The 17,017-nt window shown below is 37.5% G+C and overlaps 1 protein-coding gene across 1 annotated transcript in view; it reads left to right on the forward strand.

The window, feature by feature from the left end:
• PDE4B (phosphodiesterase 4B) overlaps nt 1–17,017 on the forward strand; it is a 663,597-nt gene that overhangs the window by 204,569 nt on the left and 442,011 nt on the right. The gene's annotated exons all lie outside the window — the stretch shown is intronic.

Raw genomic sequence — 17,017 nt, forward strand, 5'->3', positions numbered from 1 at the left:
TTATTCTCTTTTTAAGAGCAGTGGAACGAATTTCACTTAATTTTCATGTTTGCTGTGCTCTTTATGTGATCTCTGTAGTACCATAGCTTTTTGATCTTACAAAGATAATTATTTACATTTAAAAATTTAAAGATCTGGGTAGAAATAAATGGAAAAAATGAAAGAATAGCAAAGATTAATAAAATTAAAAGCTAGTTCTTTGAAAGATAAACTAAATTGACAAATCTTTCCAACTCATCAAGAAAAAAAGAAAAATCAATAAATTTAGAAATGAAAAAGGAGAGATTACAACAGACAATGCAGAAATACAAAGGATTACAAGAGACTATTATGAACAACTATATGGCAATAAAATGGATAACCTGGAAGAAATGGAGATTCTTAGAAAAGTTTAGTCTTCCAAGTGTGAGACAGGAAGAAATAGAAATTATGAACAACCCAATTACAAGCACTGAAATTGAAACTGTGGTCAAAAATGTCCCCAAAAACAAAAGCCCAGGACCAGATGGCTTCACAGGAGAATTCTATCAAACATTTAGAGAAGAGCTAATGCTTATCCTTCTAAAACTCTTTCAAAAAATTGCAGAGGAAGGAATACTTCCAAACTCACGCTGATACCAAAACCAAAGACAACACAAAGAAAGAAAACCACAGGCCAGTATCACTGATGAACATAGATGCAAAAATCCTCAATAAAATTTTAGCAAACAGAATTCAGCAACACATTAAAAAGTTCATATACTATGATCAAGTTGGATTTCTTTCAGGAATGCAAATATTCTTCAATATATGCAAATCAATCAAAGTGATATACCATATTAACAAGTTGAAAGATAAAAATCATATCTCATCTCAATAGATGCAAAAAAAGCCTTTGACAAAATCCAGCACCCATTTATGATTAAAACTCTTCAGAAAATGGGCATGGAAAGAACCTACCTCAACATAATAAAGGCCATATATGATAAGCCTATGGCAAACATTATTCTTAAGGGTGAAAAACTGAAAGTATTCCCCCTATGATGAGGAACAAGACAAGGGTGTCCACTTTCACTGTTATTATTCATCATAGTTCTGGAAGTCCTAACTACAGCAGTTAGAGAAGAAAAAGAGATAAAAGGAATCCAGACTGGAAAAGAAGAAGTAAAAGTCTCACTGTTTGCAGATGACATGATACTGTACATAGAAAACCGTAAAAATAGTGTCAGAAAATTACTAGAGCCCATCAGTGAATTTAGCAAAGTTGCAGGATACAAAATCAATACACAGAAATCACTTTCATTTTTATATACTAATGCTGAAAAATCAGAAAGAGAATTTAAGGAATCAATCCCATTCACCATTGCAACAAAAATAATTAAATAGGAATAAACTTACTTGAGACAAAAGTACTGTACACAGAAGATTATAAGACACTGATGAAAGAAATCAAAGATGACATAAATAGATGAAGAGATGGTCCATGTTCCTGGGTAGGAAGAATCAATATTGTGAAAATGACTGTACTACCACCAAACACAATCTACACATTTAATGAGATCCCTATCAAATTATCAATGGCATTTTTCATAGAACTAGAACAAAAAATTTCACAATTGATATGGAAACACAAAAGACCCCAAATAACTGAAGCAGTCTTAAGAAGAATGGAGCTAGAGGAATCAACTGTCCTGACTTCAGATTATACTACAAAGCTACAGTCATCAGGACAGTATGGTACTGGCACAAAAACAGAAATATAGACCAATTGAACAAGATAGAAAGCCCAGAAATAAACCCATGCACCTATGGGTACCTTATTTTTGACAAAGGGTGCAAGAATATACAATGAGGTAAAGACAACTTCTTCAATAAATGAAGAAGTTTCAGTGCTGGGAAAACTGGACAACTACGTGTAAAAGAATGAAATTAGAACAGTTCCTAACACCACAAAGATAAACTCAAAAAGGATTAAAGACCTAAATGTAAAACCAGAAACTATAAAACTCTTAGAGGAAAACTCAGGTAGAACACTCAATGACATAAATCAAAGCAAGATCATCTATGACCCACCTCCTAGAGTAATGGAAATAAAAGTAAACAAGTGTGACCTGATTAAACTTAAAAGCTTTTGCACAGCAAAGGAAACTATAAGCAAGGTGAAAAGACAACCCTCAGAATGGCAGAAAATAATAGTAAATGAAACAACTGACAAAGGGTTAATTTCAAAAATATACAACTCAATGCCAGGAAAACAAATGACCCAATCAAAAGGTGCAAAAAAAGACTTAAACAGACATTTCTCCAAAGAAGACATACAGATGGCTAACAAACACATGAAAAGATGCTCAACTTTGCTCATTATTAGAGAAATGCAAATCAAAACTATAATGAGATATCATCTCACACCGTCAGAATGGCCATCATCAAAAAGTTTACAAACAATAAATTCTGGAGAGGGTGTGGAGAAAAGAGAATTCTCTTGCACTTTTGGTGGGAATGTAAATTGATACAGCCACTATGGAAGACAGTATGGAAATTCCTTAAAAAACTAGGAATAAAACCACCATATGACCCAGCAATCCCACTCCAAGGCATATACTCTGAGGAAACCAAAATCGAAAAAGACACATGTATCCCATTTTTCATTGCAGCACGGTTTACAATAGCTAGAAAATGGAAGTAACCTAGATGTCCATCGACAGATGAATGGATAAAGAAGTTGTGGTACATATACATAATGGAATATTCAATTCAGTTCAGTCGCTCAGTCCTGTCCGACTCTTTGCAACCCCATGAATCGCAGCACGCCAGGCCTCCCTGTCCATCACCAACTCCCGGAGTTCACTCAGACTCACATCCATCGAGTCAGTGATGCCATCCAGCCATCTCATCCTCAGTCGTCCCCTTCTCCTCCTGCCCCCAATCCCTCCCAGCATCAGAGTCCTTTCCAATGAGTCAACTCTTCGCATGAGGTGGCCAAAGTACTGGAGTTTCAGCTTTAGCATCATTCTTTCCAAAGAAATGCCATGGCTGATCTCCTTCAGAATGGACTGGTTGGATCTCTTTGCAATCCAAGGGACTCTCAAGAGTCTTCTCCAACACCACAGTTCAAAAGCATCAGTTCTTCAGCGCTCAGCCTTCTTCACAGTCCAACTCTCACATCCATACATGACCACTGGGAAAACCATAGCCTTGACTAGACGGACCTTAGTCGGCAAAGTAATGTCTCTGCTTACTTAGCCATAAAAAGGAATGCATTTGAATCAATTCTGATGAGGTGGAAGAACCTAGAACCTATTATAGAAGTGAAGTGAGTGAGAAACAGAAAGATAAATATTTTATTCTAACACACTTATACAGAATCTAGAAAAAATGGTACTGAAGAATTTATTTATGGGGTAGCAATGGAGAAACAGACAGAAAATAGATTTATGGACATGGGGAGGTGGGAGGAGAGGGTGAGATGTATGGAAAGGGTAACATGGAAACTTACATTACCATAAGTAAAATAGATAGCCAACAGGAATTTGCTGTATGGCTCAGGAAACTCAGGGGCTCTGTATCAACCCAGAGGGGTGGGATGGGGAGGAAGATGGGAGATGGTTTAAAAGGGAGGCGATATATGTATACTTATGGTTGATTCACATTGAGGTTTGACAGAAAGCAGCAAAATTCTATAAAGCAATTATCCTTCAATAAAAAAATAAAAAGAAAAAAGTTAAAAAAATCAAACCATAAATTGATACTACACTATTTTTTTTCTTACAGATTTCATAGAAGATTGCTGACAGGTTAGAAAGTAATGAGAAGATGAAAGCTCATTTTAGAGAAAGAGGTTTTCCCAATTGTGCCTTTGTTTTTTAACATATATGTCCCTAATAGCTTATTCATCTGTAATCACCCTGTTAGATAATTTGCTGACAGGTTAGTATTTTCTTTGGGAACTGGGGTACCCTGTTTAGATTCAGATTTTAAAACACTTACCATGGGAATAGTTTCCCTCCTCACATTTATGTATCTGATTCATCCTTGTTAATATATCTTGATGTTAACAATGACCTAGGAAACAAAGAGAGGAGCTTCCTTAGTACTTTTGTCTGTACAGTCTTCCTTCACAGAATGTGCCATGTGAAAGAAGCTCCATATTACTCTGGCAAAACCAAAAGCAGTGTGAGGAGAGGGCATAGCAAATCTCTCCTACTTGTATACCACCTAATGGAAAGAAATTTCAATGCATAGGTATTCTGCTTTTGCATTGTAGTGAAGATATTAATAATAATGGTAGCAGTAATAATAATAATAATAATGTTTTAAAAAGCTAAGAAATGCTAGTTAAAATGGCAAAACATGGTCAAACTTCTATGATTTACGAAGTTCAATTTGGAATCCTGTGTTGATCAAGAACAAAAAGTTATAATATTGACTGGACTAGCTTTCAAGACAATAAGAAAAATATGAGACTCACAGGAGAACATGATTTGGGACACTATATTAGTTTTCTATTTGTATTTTCCACCAATAAATACAAATCAGTCAGGATGAAATCACAGGCTGTGGGGATATAAACAGAAATAGAATAGTACAGATCCTTAGAGAGCTCATAGGTTAGTTCAGGAGACAAATGAAAATGTGTATTGTAATATACTATGAAAACTGAAAGACGAATCCAATGCTTGTGGAGTATAATTGGGGTGGAACAGCTGGCTTTGCCTATGAAAGTTGGAAAAGATTCCACTGAAGAGTTTTCATTTGAATTTAGTCTTAGTGGATAAGACATAGCATTATGGAAAAAAAGAGGAGTAACACTTCAGGCAGTGAAAACTTCATAATATAATGCCCCAAATCATGAAAGAGTTACTGCTTAATGCTGCTATCATTCTTGCTCTCATTTGAGAGAGAGATATTTTATCTTTCTTTTGCCCACTGCCTTTTACTCCCGCATGTCTCATTCTGCACTGAGGATATTATTGTTTTCTTCATCCAACAAATGTTTACTTAAATACCTACCATGTGGTCACTGCACTTCTGAGTATTCAGATTATTCTTGTTGTTGTTCAGTCGTTCAGTCATATTTGACTCTTTGTAACCCCATGAACCGCAGCATGCCAGGCTTCCCTGTCCTTCACTATCTCTCAGCATTTTCTCAAACTCATGTCCATTGAGTCGGTGATGCCATCCAACCATCTCATCCTCTGTCCCCCGCTTCTCCTCCTGCCCTCAACCTTTCCCAGCATAAGGGTCTTTTCCAATGAGTCAGGTGCAATTATGAAACTTTGAATTCTAAGGGGAGTAAATGATGGTAAATAAGTAATACAGGCAAATATTATGAAAACAAATGGAGCCAAATGGGGCAGATTGTAGTTTTAAATAGAGTGATAAGACAAGACATTCTCAAGCAAGTGATCTTTGGGCAAACGGTAGAAGAAGATGAAGGAACACACTGTATAGATAAACACGGAAGAGGAAACTTTTGTGATATGTTCAGTGAACAGAAATGAGGCCAGTGAGGCTGCAGCAGAGAGAGCCAGAGGAGAGTGGAAGGAGATGAAGTCCAAGAGATACTGCAATGAGAATGGAGAAAGCCTAGTGCCTTCTAGGCCATTGTGTGGGCTTCTGCTTTTATTCTTGAGTGTAATGTGGATCCATTGGAAGGTCTTTCTTGAATAGGACTCTCTAAGAACCTTATGATACCATGCTCAAGCATCTAGAGTACCGGCTTCCCACCTCCTCGCTAGGATTCAGGTGATATTGCAAGTAGTTCAGGAAGAACTTCTTTCTGAAGCATCAGTGGTGTATAATTAAATTGTATCATATGGATAAAAGTGAAACATTGCTATCATCATATAAAGATAGCGTGCTAGATAATTTCAGACTCAGGGACATTAGGACATGTGAACCTATACTTTTGGTGACATGCCTAGACCACCCAGGAGCCTGCATCCCCTCTTCTGTCTCATTAGGTATCTTCTGTTATAAAGCTTGATATAGGATCAGCTCAAGTATTGTGCAGTTTTGTGCCTTGATGTTCTCATCTGAAATGAGCGATATAATGTGCATTTGACCTACAGAATTTATTGAGTATCTACTCTGTGCCAAAGTCTGTTCTATGTTCTAAACATAGACAAGACTCAGCCCAGCCCTAAAGGACATCATAGTTTAATATCATGAGGAAGTCCAACTAGGATTTCAACAGCTCTTGTCTGATGTATCTATAATGAGGGTGAGATGAAATACTTTATTAAAAAATACTTATAAAACTATCTGGCACCCAGGAGGTATGTAATAAGTGTTAACTCTTTCTTTGTAATCTCTCAATTTTAACAGTAGTAAGCTAATTGTTCTCTTCCAAGATGGCTAGACAACTGTTTACATTCAGTTGAATGTTGTCTTTTCTTCAATCAAATTAGATTTATTCTATAGTTCCATTTCTTCTAACTGAGATAGGGCAGTTGGGAGGAGTTGCCATCTGTGGTGAGCTGGGTTTTCAGTTGAAAGAGGCTACAGTTGTTTCTTGGTATTCTGCTAAATGACAACAAAAATTCACTTACTAGCTTGTCCAACTGAAGGAAGAGTTTGTGTATCTTCAGTTGAATAGAGCCTAATGGCTGTGCTCAGATGGTATGTTGTTTTTGAAAAACTGAATAGTGATATAAATTAAGATAAAATAAATAATAATTTAATTGTAAATATTGATAGCCTTTCTATTTCTTTTGAAAAAGAAACTACTGAATAAACTGTGTTTTCAAATATCTAGCTTTGTATTTACAGTAAATGTGAATCATGTTATTTTGTGTTTGATATTGTGATGTATACTATTATCACACGGAATCATAACAATATCAACCAGTTAAAAATTGGTTACTCAGTTCAGAGAAAATGTATTCCAAGGTTACTTTTTAAATCCTGAAAAGCATTGAATATAAAAAGTATAACTATTTTTATTTAAAATAATTTGATTACAAAGCTGTTACCTTTAAAAGACATTTTAACAATGTTATAGTACTTGCACTATAAGTTTATTTTGTTTGGTTGAAATTAATTTGCTTCCCATTTCGATTTAATGAAAAATCATGTTCAATTTATCCAAAATAGTTATAAATAATACATGATTGAGTGTTATGGGCCGTATAACTCTATTCTGACCCATGAATGATACTTTATTATGATAATTCTTGACTCTTGTTGCTTTGTTAGGATGTGGATATCAGGAATTTCATTATTTAAAATTGAGACTAGCTGTAATTGGAATTCTCAAGGGCAATTATCTCTACATTAATAGTCTCGCTTACTCATTTCTCCCTTTGAGGTGCCAAGGGCTAAGCATTACATGTAAATAGAAGAGGTTTTTAAGCTCCTTTCTAGGCACTCAGAAGGGCACATCAATTCTATTTTCTTTTTCCTTGCCTTTTTCTGCTGTTTGGCTCTCTCTCAAAACAGTATTTTCTCTGCTGAACTATTGCAGGGTGCTATTTGCTTTTACTGTGCTTTTTGTTTTATATTTTCTTAGATAACTTCTCCTGACTTAGATACCTTCTCCTGATGACTTCAGTAGTCATCTTGATTTCAATATTTAACACAATATCAAGTTTTTCTATAGCATATTGACTCTAGAAACAAACTTTCCTGCATGTGTCTGTAAACATGCATTTCCTTTTCTCAGAGGTAACTAAATTCAGACTTTAAAATAGTCTGTTAACTTTTAGGTTTTGTATTTCAGTTAGCTGTCTTTGGTATTTGTAAATGTTATTTAGAGTAGGTAGACTTAATTGACTACATTTTTTTTCTTTTTCATTTTTTAAGTTATGAAAAAATGATAACACATTTACAGAAGATTTGGCAAATACAGAACAAAGTTACATACAGTTCCATGATATGTTACAATTATTTTTTAAGTAGGTAAATTGAGATTTTTAGTTGGAGTTTCTGTATGAAACTCTCAAAAGTTAATAGAATTAGTCGACAGAAAAGTAGACAGAAAAGCACTCTGACCCAACTCAACACAGAACTGGGGTCTCCCGCACTGTAGGGAGTCTTTACCAGCTGCGCTGCCAGGGAAGCCCTACATTTATACAATTTTTACAAAAGAGAAGATTGCAAATTCTATTCAAGTTCCCACAAAGTATAAACCAGGAGACACTGGAGCATATCCAGGAACATAAAACAAGGTGTAAAAATTTCATGGTCTAACAAGGTATTGAAATCAAAGAGTCTGTTTTCTTATTACTGTGGAATCATGTTAGAAATCAATATCAAAAGATATTTGAGAATAATTCTCATATTTTCAAATGCAATATGACATTTACCAAGAGAAATATTTGACTTAGCCACTGAAAGCCTCAACAGAGTTAAAAGATTGAAAAACGCAGAGGGGAATGGCAGAAAAGCAGCACTTAAATAAGGAATTAATATCAAAATGAGAAACTAGTAGCAGAGATACTTTAAAGATCCATATATTTGGAAACTAAATGTCCACTTTTTAATTATGGGTGTATCTAAGAAGCTATAACAAGGAAAATTGGAAAAAGTTTGTAAATCGCATAAAAACAAACAGAGAATTTATTAGAATTTGTTGCACACAGCTGAAGCTGCTCAGTGTATATCTTGAGTAAGGTATGAAAACAAATAGTGGAGACTAGCATAAAATTTTGTGAAATTTGAACAAAATCTGTACTTTAGTTAATAATAATACTGTATCACATGTTAATTTCCTGTTTTTCTTTTTTTTTTTTTTTACAACATTGCTCAGTTACTTCAGTCATGTACCACTCCTTGTGACCCTGTGGACTGTGGCCCGTCAGGCTCTTCTGTCCATGGGATTCTCCAGGCAAGAATATGGAGTGAGTTGCCATTTCCTCTTCCATTGGGTCCTACTGACCCAGGGATTGAATACTCCTCTGTCACAGCTCCTGCGTTGCAGGCAGAATCTACCACTGAGACACTGGGAAGCCTTTTTACAATATAGTATTTCTTTATATTCTCAAAATTGAATCAGAAGTTTCAAGCCTCATTCAAATTTTCCTTAAATCAACAAGTTTTAAGCTTTCTAGACTTTTAGCAGTAATATTGGTGGAGTCATACAAGTAGAATCAAAATGTCATAAATTTTTTTAGCTAGGCAAAAAGTTATGTTTTCCTATATATATACATATATATATATATGTATTATATATATAATATGTATTATAGATATATAATATGTATTTTATATATATATATACAAAAACTTTTTCTATGATCTTGATAAAGGCTTGAGAAAAAATAACAAGGAAAAAGAGATGGAGTATTGGAAAACATGAACTAAGTGAGTTTGTGAGAGAGCCCTGAGTAATTGGAAAACATAGCTCATTTAGTTATAAACTTACTTAGTTTATGAGAGAGCACTGAATATGAAGTAGAAAAAGTGAAACAAGCTAGATAGAAGTAAAAGATCATCATATAGTCCAGGTGTTAGTTGTTTTCAAACATGCTGTTCCTTAAAATCACATTTGGAACTTGGGAGAGAAAACTACTACTGGGGCATTTGTACTTTTCAGAAAATCCCAAGATAATTCTAATGTGCATCTGGATTTTAAAAAGTGATTACAGACTTTTCTATTAAATGGTTGTTTTAGTAATATAGAATATAGTTGGAGTTTAGAATATAGAATCCTATTATTTTCTATTGACTAATCATTATACAATGGTATTAAATGAATAATAGTTACATAATCACAGTAGCCATGAAATTAAAAGATGCTTACTCCTTGGAAGGAAAGTTATGACCAATCTGGATAGTATATTGAAGGGCAGAGATATTACTTTGCTGACAAAGGTCCGTCTAGTCAAGGCTATGGTTTTTCCAGTGGTTATGTATGGATGTGAGAGTTGGACTGTGAAGAAAGCTGAGCACTGAAGAATTGATGCTTTTGAACTGTGGTGTTAGAGAAGACTCTTGAGAGTCCCCTGGACTGCAAGGAGATCCAACCAGTCCATTCTAAAGGAGATCAGCCCTGGGTGTTCTTTGGAAGCACTGATGCTGAAGCTGAAACTCCAATACTTTCGCCACCTCATGCGAAGAGTTGACTCATAGGGAAAGATCCTGATGCTGGGAGGGATTGGGGGCAGGAGGAGAAGAGGACGACAGAGGATGAGATGGCTGAGGAGAAGGGGACGACAGAGGATGAGATGGCTGGATGGCATCACCAACTCGATGGACATGAGTTTGGGTGAACTCCGGGCATTGGTGATGGACAGGGAGGCCTGGCGTGCTGTGATTCACGGGGTTGCAAAGAGTCGGAAACGACTGAGCGACTGAACTGAACTGAACTGAATCACAGTAGTGGACTTCCCTGGTGACTGAGACAGTAAAGAATCCCCCTGCAATGTGAAAGACTTGGGTTTGATCCCTGGGTTGGGAAGATTCCCTGGAGGAGGGTATGGTGACCCACTGCAGTGTTCTTGCCTGGAGAATCCCCATGGACAGAGGAGCCTGGCGGGCTACAGTCCGTGGCATCGCAAACAGTCAGACACAACTGAGCAACTAAGGACACACACAGGAATCACAGTAGTAAAAGATGCTTATCAGTTTTCACAGTCACTAGCCAGACAATGAATGACAGCAGAATGAAGCACGGCAAAGACTAATAGAGTTTTGCCAAGATAATGCACCGGTCATAGCAAACACCCTCTTCCAACAACACAAGAGAAGACTCTACACACATGGACATCACCAGATGGTCAACACCGAAATCAGATTGATTATATTCTTTGCAGCCAAAGATGGAGAAGCTCTATACAGTCAACAAAAACAAGACTGGGAGCTGTCTATGGCTCAGATCATGAACTCCTTATTACCAAATTCAGACTTAAATTGAAGAAAGTAGAGAAAACCGCTAGACCATTCAGGTATGACCTAAATCAAATCCCTTATGATTAGACAGTGGAAGTGAGAAATAGATTTGAGGGCCTAGATCTGATAGAGTGCCTGATGAACTATGGAATAAGGTTCATGACATTGCACAGGAGATAGGGATCAAGACCATCCCCATGGAAAAGAAATGCAAAAAAGCAAAATGGCTGTCTGGGGAGGCCTTACAAATAGCTGTGAAAAGAAGAGAGGTGAAAAGCAAAGGAGAAAAGGAAAGATACAAGCGTCTGAATGCAGAGTTCCAAAGAATAGCAAGAAGAGATAAGAAAGCCTTCCTCAGTGATCAGTGCAAAGAAATAGAGGAAAACAACAGAACGGGAAAGACTAAAGATATCTTCAAGAAAATGAGAGATACCAAGGGAACATTTCATGCAAAGATGGGCTCGATAAAGGACAGAAACGGTATGGACCAAACGGAAGCAGAAGATATTAAGAAGAGGTGGCAAGAATACACAGAAGAACTGTACAAAAAAGATATTCACGACCCAGATAATCATGATGATGTGATCGCTAATCTAGAGCCAGACATCTTGGAAAGTGAAGTCAAGTGGGCCTTAGAAATCATCACTACGAACAAAGCTAGTGGAGGTGATGGAATTCCAGTTGAGCTGTTTCAAATCCTGAAAGATAATGCTGTGAAAGTGCTGCACTCAATATGCCAGCAAATTTGGAAAACTCAGCAGTGGCCACAGGACTGGAAAAGGTCAGTTTTCATTCCTATTCCAAAGAAAGGAAATGCAAAAGAATGCTCAAACTAATGCACAATTGCTCTCATCTCACATGCTAGTAAAGTAATGCTCAAAAATCTCCAAGCCAGGCTTCAGCAATATGTGAACCGTGAACTCCCTGATGTTCAGGCTGGTTTTAGAAAAGGCAGAGGAACCAGAGATCAAAGTGCCAACATCCGCTGGATCATGGAAAAAGCAAGAGAGTTCCAGAAAAACATCTATTTCTGCTTTATTGACTATGCCAAAGCCTTTGACTGTGTGGATCACAATAAACTGGAAAATTCTGAAAGAGATGGGAATACCAGACCACCTAACCTACCTCTTGAGAAATCTGTATACAGGTCAGGAAGCAACAGTTAGAACTGAACATGGAACAAGAGACCGGTTCCAAATAGGAAAACAAGTACTTCAAGGCTATATATTGTCACCCTGCTTATTTAACTTATATGCAGAGTACCTCATGAGAAATGCTGGACTGGAAGAAACACAAGCTGGAATCAAGATTGCTGGGAGAAATATCAATCACCTCAGAGATGCAGATGACACCACCCTTATGGCAGAAAGTGAGGAGGAGCTAAAAAGCCTCTTGATGACAGTGAAAGAGGAGAGTGAAAAAGTTGGCTTAAAGCTCAACCTTCAGAAAACGAAGATCATGGCATCTGGTCCCATCACTTCATGGGAAATAGATGGGGAAACAGTAGAAACAGTGTCAGACTTTATTTTTTTGGCTCCAAAATCACTGCAGATGGTGATTGCAGCCATGAAATTAAAAGACGCTTACTCATTGGAAGAAAAGTTATGACCAACCTAGATAGCATATTGAAAAGCAGAGACATTATTTTGCCGACTAAGGTCCATCTAGTCAAGGCTTTGATTTTTCCTGTGGTCATGTATGGATGTGAGAGTTAGACTGTGAAGAAGGCTGAGCGCTGAAGAATTGATGCTTTTGAATTGTGGTGTTGGAGAAGACTCTTGAGAGTCCCTTGGACTGCAAGGAGATCCAACCAGTCCATTCTGAAGGAGATCAGCCCTGGGATTTCTTTGGAAGGAATGATGCTAAAGCTGAAACTCCAATACTTTGGCCACCTCATGCGAAGAGCTGACTCATTGGAAAAGACTCTGATGCTGGGAGGGATTGGGGGCAGGAGGAGAAGGGGACGACCGAGGATCAGATGGCTGGATGGCATCACGGACTTGATGGACATGAGTCTGGGTGAACTCCGGGAGATGGTGATAAACAGGGAGGCCTGGAGTGCTGCAATTCATGGGGTCGCAAAGAGTCGGACACGATTGAGCAACTGAACTGAACTGAACTGAGCCAGACAAAAAATAATAGATAAATTGCAATTTCAATTCATAATGGAAATATAATTAACCTAAAAATATAAAATAAGTATGTACACTTTGGGGGTTAAGTAGAGTGAGGTGTAAGTGAAAGTGTATAGACCCACATGTTTTTATTCACCCAGTCAGTATATGTCTTGGTTGGTGCATTTAATCCATTTGCATTTATGGAAATTATTGATATGTATGATCCTATTAACGGTGGGAGGAGAAGGGGCCAACAGAAGATGAGATGGTTGGATGGCATCAGTGATGCTGTGGACATGAATTTGAGTAGGCTCCAGGAGTTGGTGATGGACAGGGAGGCCTGGCATGCTGCAGTCCATGGGGTTTCAGAGTAGGACACGACCAAGTGACTGAACTGATGATCCTATTACCATATTCTGAATTGTTCTGGGCCTTTTTTTTTTTTTGTAAGTCTCTTCCTTCTGTTGTGTTTCCTGCCTGGAGAAGTTCCTTTAGCATTTGTTGTAAAGCTGGTTTGATGGTGCTGAATTCTCTTAATTTTTGCTTATCTGTAAAGCTCTTGATTTCTCTGTCAAATCTGAATGAGATTCTTTCTGGGTAGAGTATTCTTGGTTGTAGCTTCTTCCCTTTCATTACTTTAACTATATCATGCCATTCCCTACTTCTTGTAGAGTTTCTGTTGAGAAATCAGCTTATAACCTTATGGGAGTTCCTGTTTATGTTATTTATTATTTTTTCCTTGTTGCTTTTAATAAATTGTCTTTATTTTTTGTCAGTTTGATTACTGTGTGTTTTGATGTGTTTCACCTTGGGTTTATCCTGCTTGGGACTCTCTGTGTTTCTTGGACTCAGTTGACTATTTCCTTTCCCATATTAAGGAAGTTTTCAGCTATTATCACTTCAAATATTTTCTGAGGTCCTTCCCCTCTCTCTTCTCCTTCTGTTACTCCTATAATGTGAATGTTGGTGTCATTAATGTTGTTCCAGAGGTTCTCTGAGGCCGTCTTCAGTTTTTTTTCACTCTTTTTTCTATGCTCTGTTTTGTGGCATTGATTTCCACCATTCTGTCTTCCAGATCACTTAGCTGTTCTGCCTCAGTTATTCAGCTATTTGTTCCTTCTGGCATGCTGTTCATCTCTGTTTGTTCTTTAGTTCTGGGTATTTGGTAAACATTTCTCACATCTTCTCCTTTCCATTTCTGAGATCCTGGATCATCTTCAGTATCATTATTCTGAATTCTTTTCCTGGAAGGTTGCTATCTACGCTTCATTTAGTTGTTTTTCTGGAGTTTTGTCTTGATCTTTTATCTGGGACTTAATCTTCTGCCTTTTCATTTTTATTAACTATATGTGATGTGATTTTCATTCTGGAGGTTGCAGGATTGTAGTTCTTCTTGATTCTTTGGTCTGCCCTCTGGTGGATGAAGCTAAGAGGCTTGTGTAAGCTTCCTAATGGGATGGACTGGTGGTGGGAAAAACTGGGTCTTGCTCAGGTAGGCAGGGCTATGTTCAGTAAAACTTTAATCCAATTGTCTGCTGATGGGTGGGGCTGTGTTCCCTCTCTATTAGTTGTTTGGCCTGAGGCAATCCAGCCCTGGAGTGTACAGGCTCTATGGTAGGGTTAATGGTGACCTTAGAGCTCTGTAGCTAAGTGTCTGGTAAAGTGTCTGCCTACAATGTGGGAGACCTGGGTTTGATCCCTGGGTCAGGAAGATCCCCTGGAGAAGGAAATGGCAAACCACTCCATTATTCCTGCCTGGAAAATCCCATGGACTGAGGAGCCTGGTAGGCTACAGTCCATGGGGTCACAAAGAGTGTGGACTGAGCAACTTCTCTTTCACTTTTCAAGAGAGCCCCTGTCTCTGTGGCAAGCCATGGCTAACCCATGCCTCCACCAGAGACTCTCCAACACTAGCAGGTAGGTTTGGTTTAGTCTTGTGTGAAGTCACTGCTCCTTTCCCCTGTGTCCTGGTACATGCAAGATTTTGTTTGTGCGTTCTAAGAGTGGAATCTGTTTCCCCCAGCTCTGTGAAAGCCCTGTAATCAAACCCTCTTCCCTTCAAAGTCAGATTCCCTGCAGGTTCCCAGTCCCTTTGCTGGATCCCCAGACTGGGAAGTCTGACATGGGGCTCAGAACCTTCACAACAGAGGGAGAACTTCTTTGGTACTACTGTTTCCAGTTTGTGGGTTGCCCATCCAGTGGTATGAGATTTGCTTTTATCATGATTGCACCCCGCCTACCATCTCATTGTGACTTCTCCTTTGTCTTTGGACATCTTTTTTTTGGTGGGTTCCAGAGTCCTGTTGATAGCTAATCAACAGCTAGTTGCAATTTTGGTCTTGACTTTACATAGTTTTGAAATTCTTTTTCTTAGGATGATTCTTAAAATTTCTTTAACTGGGACATTGATTGTCATGGTATGCAAAGTGAAAGAATAATGTGAAATGTCACATAATGTCACATAAGTTGACAATAAGAATTAGAAAGTAATTGTAATTCTACCACTATTCTTCTTTTGGTGAGTTTATGTCAACATTTCCTCATCTGAATCCCAGTTCACGTACAGCTAAATCTGGGTTGTGAAATTTGCTATAATTTTGGGAGAGGTAAAAATCCCTAAAATGCTTATTGTGTTTTGGCAGCCTTTAAAAGTGAATAAGAGAAAGACTTAAAATTGCTAATTCATTTTTTTGCAAATAAGTCACTCTGAATATTGGCAGTATCACATATTCTAGTGTGATCTAATAATGATCTAGTAATGATCTAATGGGATCATTATTGTTGGAAAAAGTTTGACTTTGTTTTCATAATGTAGTAAATAATAGTTTTAACTACATTTTTCTCCCATGACATCACTAGACATTACTAACAATTCATTCTCAAATAAAGCAGTTAAAATATCTTCAAATATATAAACTGCATGTGCTAGGGCTTAGCAGGACAAAATGACTATGTTAACTTCTCTTATCATATAATGGAAGAACAGTCACTTGGGAATCAGAAAGTCTGGGTTTTAGCTTTTCCTCTAATATCAACTACAAAAAAGGACTTTGGACAAGTCATTGACAGTTTCTAAGTCTATGTCCTTGTCTTTAAAATGAGGAGCCAAACAAAGTGATTACTGGGATTCACTCAAATTTTGAAATTTCATGACTTTGCTTTTGTTCAATAATATGCTTTTACTATATTATTGCAATACTGATATCTTTCCAAGGCAGTACCTATAAGCTAGGAGTTTAAATCCTTCCTGTTAAGTTTAAACCATTCCCCCAACGGCTGGAGTGGGGCTTATTTTTTCCTGTGCACAGGTCATAGTCTGTTCTTATTCAGCTTTTAGATATTTAACTAGAGTATTTGACACATATAAATGATTTTATTATAAAGGTGAAAGTTCTCACGCATTAGAGAAAAAATAAATTTCTTGCTTTCTCACTGAAGTCTTACTGTGAATCATTCCTGAACTGTTGCTCTAGCTGGCTAGCCCTAATTCTGCTTTGTCAAATTTGTGTGAGATCAGACTGGCCTGGTAGTAAATGTTGCAGGTACAGAGTTCCATAGCCTCTGTATACTTAAGCACCACACTAGTCTTTTTACTTCTTTTAAAGTGTAGAAGCTGCATGCCAGTATATTTCTAAATGAAATTTCAGGTTGCAATGATCTGCTTTGGAAGTTGAGACATTTTTTTTTTGGACTCCTCTACCCATATGTCTCACTGGCATGCCCTTGTGAACCAAATACACACACGCTAGCAAGTAAAGATACCCACACACAGACACTATTGTGTACATCTACCTGTATGTGTGTGTGCACACACACATGTGCATGTTGCTTGATTTTGGACCCTGCACTTGTAATGGGGAGCATTCATTTCTCCTGGTTTTTACCTCCATTTCCATTGTAGAGAACTTTGACTTTAAAGTGACTTTTACATCTAACAGAGTGGCTGTTGTGGGCACCTCAGGGACAATGAACTTAAGCAGAAGAATGGAGGTAATTTTTATTGGATTAAAGATTAGTCTTTAAATTCCTTAGGGGACTGAACCAAATCTAATGTTTTTCTGTTATGTTTCCAAACCTAATGTTTTCCTGAC

Source organism: Ovis canadensis, chromosome 1 (genome assembly GCF_042477335.2).
Source record: "Ovis canadensis isolate MfBH-ARS-UI-01 breed Bighorn chromosome 1, ARS-UI_OviCan_v2, whole genome shotgun sequence".
Taxonomy (NCBI): Eukaryota; Metazoa; Chordata; class Mammalia; order Artiodactyla; family Bovidae; genus Ovis; species Ovis canadensis.